General features: G+C 30.7%; 1 long non-coding RNA gene across 1 annotated transcript; it reads left to right on the top strand.

Moving 5' to 3' along the window:
- Positions 1-1,000: 1,000 nt before the first annotated feature.
- On the top strand, positions 1,001-5,425 carry LOC107877178. The gene is made up of 3 exons (XR_001676228.2): positions 1,001-1,218; positions 4,559-4,683; positions 5,201-5,425. It is a non-coding gene; the product is annotated as an uncharacterized LOC107877178 (long non-coding RNA).
- Positions 5,426-7,903: the final 2,478 nt, after the last annotated feature.

Below are 7,903 nucleotides of genomic sequence, written 5' to 3'. Positions count from 1 at the left end.
CGAGGATAGAGTGGGGTGTGGAGGGTGCTGGCTGGGGCTGGGGTGAGGTAGGGGTGCTGGACGGGGCTGGGGTGGGGTGAGGCGTAGGGATGCCTTTTTTATTTTTTATTTTTAAATTTATTGTTTTTTAATTTTTAAAAATATTTTTAAATTAAAAAAGTTGGAAAAAGGTTGATTGCCTTTTATAATTTTTTTAAATTATTTTTGTATAAATATATTGCTTCATTCGCCCATACATACGTGTAGTCACGCTCCAAATTCTATTCAACAATTTTAATGTCACATAGATTCGGTCAAAGGTCAAAAGGTTTAAAATATTGCTTTTTAGTGGGTTCAAGGGTCCAGATAACAAACATGTTAGTAGAAGTGTCCATATTACAAAACAAACATAGTACAGGGGTCCATCAAACCATTTTACCCAGAATAATTAAAAACCTAAATTATTTTTAAAATATAATTGACTATCAATATCACAAAATTTTACAAAAGGAGAGTAATATATGTTATTTGAAAATTATATAAAAAGTATTATAAATTAAAATAGATAACAAATTAAAATATCTATAAGAATTTAATTTGTTATATATTTTAAAAAAATACGTAAAAAATACTATATATCACAATAATTAATAACTTAAAAAATTTAAAACATATAAAATATTTGATTGAATCTAAAAATTATGTAAGTGTCATTTAAATTGAAATAGACAAAAAAATATTATAAATGAAAATAAATAAAAACTTAAATTATTTTTAAAATATAATTAACTATTAATGACATAAAAGTTTGAACAAGAAAAATAACATATTTAAAATTATTATTATAAATTATAATATTTTTTATTATTATAAATTATAATAATTATCAATTATAATATTTAAAAATATATTAAAAATATAATTAAATATCTAAATTTTATTTGTATCACATAAATTAAATAAATCAAAATAAAAGAAACAGCATATATTGGCACCGGCCTCTTGTGACTTCACTTTATAGGCCATCGAAAAAGTACAATTCTAAATAAATAATAAAATTGAGGCGGGTTCAGTAAAATTCACGCCATATTCGTCTTCTTCCCCACAGTTTCTCCCCGACGGAACGGTGGGGTTTCTCTCTTACGAGTCTTGTTGTGTTTCTTTCCGACGAGACTGTCACTCCGACCAGACTTGACTTCTTCACTAAAGCTACGATATTATTTGTCTTCTTCACCGAAGGTGCGATTTGGGTAAAATAGATGTGCGATATTTTTTGCATGTTGAGCTTTCAAAATACATCGAAGCTTTTAATATTTCTTTTTATGTTCCAGTTTGCCTTCAATTTTGTGTCATGCTAAATGTCCATTCCTGATAGTACCAATTAAAGTCCATAAAATTATAGCATTTTAGGTGTAAAAATGAGTTCTTGAATACTTTACTGTAAGTAGTGTGCAAGGGTCATTATTTTTCAGAATCTTCTAAATTTGTTGTTCCTATGGCTCCACGATTGAATTTTTCTGACTGGTAGGATAATGATACACAGAGGGGAACACCAGTTATAGTGAAAATGGAGAACCCCAATTTCTCCATTATTGAAATTGATGGTCCGGATGCTGCATTTAAGCCAACAGAAAAGAGTAGATGCAAGAATGTTAAACAATTGACATGGGTTTTGTTGCTCAAGGAAAATCAAGCTGTTGGTTGTGTTCTTGGCCTGCAACAATTTTATGCACTTTTTTTTTTTTGACAAGGTAGATATTTTATTGTAAGGTACCAAGATGGTACAGGGAAAGGAACAGAAACATCATTAAACAAAACAAAAAAAAGCCTCATATACTCTTTTTTCTAGCATATCCACTAAATCCATATAAAACTCTCTATTAAGCTGCCTTTACTCCAGAAATACAAATTATTGAAACATCTATCCTTAATTCTAGAAATGTGCGTTCTCTGTCCTTCAAAGCAAGCTTTGTTCCTCTCTAGCCAAATTGTCCATAAGATTCACAATGGAATAGTTCTCCATATCTGTTTTATTTCTTATGGTATCGCCTGTTCTTGCCATCCTTCCAACAAATCTTTCACTTTTTGAGGCATCACCCAATTAATTCCACGATGATTTAGGAATAACTCCCAAGATTCTCTAGAAATTTTACAATGGAGAAAAAGGTGCTCCATGGTTTCTTGGTTTTCTTGACAAAGGAAGTATCCGTTCCATAGGTTAAAACCTCTTTTCTGCAAGTTATTTTGAGTTAACCATGCTTCCGAAGTTGTAACCCATCCAAAACATGCTACTTTAGCGGGATCTTTTGTCTTCCGTATCATTTTCCAAGGCCAAGAATTATCCCAGTGACCTAACTGTTTTATCAACACACTATAACAATTTTTAATTGTAAATTTTTTGTCTTTACTTGCCCACCGAATTAGGGTATCCACCTTGTTCAGATCAATATGAACTGATTCAAATTGTTGAAGCAACTGACAAAAATCTTATATTTTCTAGTCATTCAAATTTCTCCGGAACCTTGGTTGCCATCCATTGTTAGAATGGAATTCAGCAATACTCCCATCCTTTTTAGAGGAACAGTTGAACAAAGTAGGGAACTTATCCTTTAAACATGCATCACCAACCCACAGATCTGTCCAAAATTTTATTTTTTCTCTATTTCCCACCTCCAGTCTAGTAAATTGACTGAAGTCTTCCCAGTCTGCTTATATTCTTCCATACTTCCCCATTAATAGTACACCATCTATCCTCCTTCCCATAAACAACATTTACAAGCTTTTTCCAAATTTCCTCACCTTCCAAGTTGTACATCCACAATCATTTGAGAAGCAAACTTTTACTATGTAGCTTCAGATTTCTCACTCCTAAGCCACCCCCCTTCTTGTCTTTAAGAACCACTTCCCATTTCACCAAATGAAATCTTTTCTTGTCTACATTACCTTCCCATGAAAATTGACTTCTCAAAGAATTCATTCGTTTCTCCACATTCACTGGCATTGAGAATAGGGACATTAGATATGTAGACATACCATCCAATACACTGTTAACTAGAGTGAATCTGCCCCCAAAAGATAAATGTTGTTTCTTCCATGGAGTACGTCTACTAACACATCTATCCAAGGCATCTTGCCAAATATTTTGATCATTCCTTTTCGCCCCTAGTAGATGTCCCAAATAAACCATGGGAAACTTTTCCACCTTACATCCCAGAATTCGGCTAGTTCCTTTATGTACTTTAATAGGTACCACCAAGAATAGGTTGATTTTTAGACAAGAGGATGGGTATAGAATTGAGTAAAAATGGATGGGTAAAATTCTCTTTTTAGTGGTTCATGTTCAATTTTACCTTTCAATTTCCCTTCCTTTTAGCTTTCAAAATACATGTGCTATCTACCCTAGTTCTTTCAGTGTTATTCTTCAAGAAATGGTCTAAAATAGCAACTGTACAATAGATTCATTGTTTGCACAACTAATTTATTTCGTTTGCTTAGTTCATACACTAAAGAGTTGATGTATGTTTGAAATATAAAAGTATATAGAAATAGGAGACCAGTTTCGAACCTCTCAAAATTCCATGGACCTTCCAAACTGGGAGACTTGTGAAATGAAACCACCAATGAGTAACTTTTCAAGAATATTGAGAATTAAGTTTGTCGGTAAGATTTAACACCTTAAATATTGTGCGATGAGGCATCAGATTGAACTACCAATGAATATCAATGTTGTCCTCCCAGTGACCATTGCCTCAAATCCACCCGTACCTTTGAACTATTTACAGAGTAAATAATATCTTTTAGTTCTTATGGGACACGTAGAAAGTACAGAAAATCAATTCCTTGGAAATAAATAATGCAATATTGGCTTACTTTTGTGGCCTCTATTATGTATTTCTGCATTAAAAAATAACAACATTTCTTAGTGATTTCTCAAATAGGCTCACTCTGTTACCACCTCGTTGTGTGTGTGTGTGTTTCAGGTTGTTTTTCTTCTAATAAATTGTTGCATAAGGAGAGTAATGCAACGAAGATTAAAAAGAAACTAAAAACTGGAAACAAAATAAAGAAAAAGATCTGTCCTCCATCTATGACTTCTTTCACATTTCCTTTGTTTGCATGCTTTTCAGTTTTTGTCAAGAGGGTATTTAACATTTTGGCTAGAAGTTTTGCACAAATTATCAACCTGAGGTGCCCTTCTCTTTCTTGTTTCTTCAGGGAAACATAAAAAAGCAAAAATCCGTACAAGATTACAGTAGTTTCTTGGCATTCCAAAATGATGTCATGTATACATGCATTCAAAATAAGCTACACATTCTTAGTAAACCTTGAATATGTGCTGATAAAAGTTACATTGCTAGGATCTTCTAAAAATGTAACTGGCTTGTGTCGTGTAGATCCTCAAAAACTTATTAGCTTCTGAAGGATCACACTCCTGTTTCATTGTTTCTTCTGATTACATATCATAAAATGACTTGTTGATGTATGTTGATGCTTCTCTGAGAAATGTTTCCTTATAGTTCTATTCTGACTAGTTTATAAGGATGTGAAATTGAATATTTTTATTTTCATGAACATATAGTATATTTGAGCTGATGGATTAATTTTGAGATTAACACTTGTATTGGTGAGCTGCTTAGCATTCACCATCATTGTACAATTCCTCTGAGGAACCTTTCACTTCACTGTGGATCCACAAAGAATCAGGTTCTCTTCTCACTCGATCTCTCTGTTCTTTTTGTTTCGGGTTCCAAATCGTCTAACAAAAGTATTATATATGAGAGTGTGAAGTCATTAATACTTTTTTGTTAATTGTTGTTGTTACTGTACTCTTTGTATTTGTGGTACTGTTTCTCTCTTTTCTGGAGAACAAATATAGAGTTTAGGGGATCAACTTGTTGCCACTGTTGAGAACATTCCATTCTTGGAATTTGTAACAATTTTCTAGCCATGGATTTGTTGCTCTAGAGAACATTTTGTCTGGAGAATAAATATAGAGTTTCAGGTGATATGAAACATGGATCAATTGGACTACTTATGATCATCTGCAAAATGACTAACAGTTGGTTCAAATGATCCCTGTTCTCTCCTTCCATAGGGCTTGATCATTGAGATGTTTTTTTTTACTCTTTTCTATAGGTTAAGGATATTTTTGAGCTTTTTCCATTTATATTAAAACTTTTTTTGAAATATTTGCTAATTCATTTTTTATCATCACTTGCAGGTAGTGAATGTGAACAAGGGGATAAAAGCAATGAAAGCCCACCTTAGGAGGATTGAGTTGATAGCTTTGAAATTTAACATGTGTTCTAGAATCTGCACATTGAACACGTGTTTCACCTCTTGAATTGTCAAACATTATTGGGTATCCTGCATTTATGGATATTATTGACCTTGGATCTTTGATTGTTATTTTGATTATGAATAGTTTCTTCTCATGTTTGATGTATGTAGATTTGGTACATTACGTTGTTTTATGCAATATTATTGCCGATAATATATGTTCATATAGCCCTTACAATAGCCCAAGAATCTTTCTAGTAGTAATCAAACATAATTGACACAATAACGAAGAAAGTTGTCACAGTAGCTATGAAATTGTTGCAATAAGCAGAAGCAAAAAGAGAACTTCTGCAGTAAGTGTTGTACAAGTCACTATAGGAACGGATTACTAAATGTCCAGGGGCAAGAATCGTAAAACTATAGAAGCGGTTAGCAAACTATACCAAAAGGGTGTCGGAACCATTGCAATTAGGGGTGTGTAAAAATCAAATTAACTGATAAATCGAATCAATAAAAATGCTATTGGGTTATTGGGTTAGTGGTTTTTTATTGGTTTTATAAAAAATTTTATTGGGTAAACGGTTCGATTTTGGTATTAGCTTATTGGGTTATTGGTTAAAAATCATAACCCAATAAGGATACACTAAGTTATTGTTTTATACTTATTTATGTTATATATATATATATATATATATATATATATATATACTAGTTTAGGTGTACGCTTCTCACGCGTGTATCTCACTTTAATGAATTCAAACGTTACACTAAATAAGATATTTGTTTAAATTGATAAGGATGAGTATAATAATTAAACTAAATTCAACAACTTTTGAATATGTTATGATGGAGAATTTATTTAATTAAGCCTAATCTTTAAAAATTTTTTTTCAAAGCCGATCGACATTCATCTACCATCTGTAAACTACAACAACACGATGATAGAGACATGAAAATAATACAATTACATCAAACTTTTACACAAAAATTTTCTCAAAGCCGACAGACATTCATCTATCATATGTAAACTACAACAAAATAATATGATAATAGAGATATCAAAACAATACATCTAACCCTAATCTTTACACAAAAATTTCCTCGAACTAGAGATATCAAAACAAAACAATAAAAGATATATCAAAACAATACAATTAAATCAACCTTTACACATAAAAATTCTCAAAGCTGATCGACATTAATCTACTACCTGCAAACTACCACAAAACAATATACTAATAGAGATATTAAAACAATACAATTAAACCTAACCTTTACCTACAAAAATGATTCAAATCCGATCGTCATTCATCTACTACCTGTGAAAAAAACGATAATAAAGATATCAAAATAATGCATTAAAACTAACCTATACACAAAATATTTTCAAAGTCAACCGACATTCATCTACAATCTGTAAACTACAACAAAACAATATGATAATGATCGCAAAGCTCCAGTCTTCGATGAAAACATTTTTTACCTGAGAGAATTTTGACCCTAAAGAACGACTAGGATGAAACAAAATAACAAACTATAGTAGAAGTTGAAAATAAATTTGTTGTTTAAATATGACAATTGTTTTAAATATGAAAATTGCTTTATATAGACACATGTTGAAATAAAGTTTTAAATAATTTGTAAACATTTTTAGACGTTTTCTTCTCAAAAAATAAAGCGATTGTCAAAAAATAGGCCAAATTTGTTGTTTTAGTGTATATGTTGAATTTTATTTCAAATAAGTTGTACAATCCTAGACTAATAAAGTAATTTTTTTTTACTTCTAAGATTGTATTTATTTGGCAAATATAAGGTACCATAACTAAGACTCTTTTAATAATGGTGGTTTTTTGTTTTGCCAAAAATAAATATTATTAGTATTTATGTATAATTATAATTGTAAGAAATAGTAAAAAGACGATTTTGTCTAAAGAAGTGTGTTTTAATGAAGGGTAAAAAGTTTGAATCGCTTTTATAAGGGTCTGCAAACTTTTAATATATTATATGTATATATATATATATATATATATATATATATATATATATATATATATATATGCACTACTTATTCACAATTCAGTGATTCACAAAGTATTAACCTATTCAAGGAAACAAAGGCACAATATAAAGCTCGGGTATTATCGTATTGGAAAGCTTGAAGCATTTAGTAGTTTCCAACAATTAGAATTCAGTTTTTTTCTGAACTAACATTCAGTTCAAGTTTGAAGATTCTTGTAAACTAAAATGTATTGCGTAGGATTTTGGCGGTAACTAAGATTTCATTTTTTTATGTTAGTTGTTATTATTTCTATTTTATGAGTATTTTCTTATTGGTTAAATTAAAAACTGAATCGTTAAGGACCAAAAGCCGATAAACCAAAACCGATAAGAAAATATCTTATTGGTTGGTTATTGGTTTTACATATTTAAAAACTAAAAATTGATAAACCGAACCAATAACATATAAAACTGAACCAAACCGACCGATGCACACCCCTAATAGGGGTGTACAAAAATCAAACCGACCGATAAATCGAATCGATAAAAATGCTATTGGGTTAATGATTTTTTATTGATTTTAAAATATATTTATTGGGTAAACAGTTTGATTTTGGTTTAGCTTATTGGGTTATATATATATATA

This window comes from Capsicum annuum, chromosome 1 (assembly GCF_002878395.1).
Source record: "Capsicum annuum cultivar UCD-10X-F1 chromosome 1, UCD10Xv1.1, whole genome shotgun sequence".
Taxonomy (NCBI): domain Eukaryota; kingdom Viridiplantae; phylum Streptophyta; class Magnoliopsida; order Solanales; family Solanaceae; genus Capsicum; species Capsicum annuum.
The sequence above is the reverse complement of the archived record's forward strand: the minus strand, read 5'-3'. Positions and strand labels throughout refer to the sequence as shown.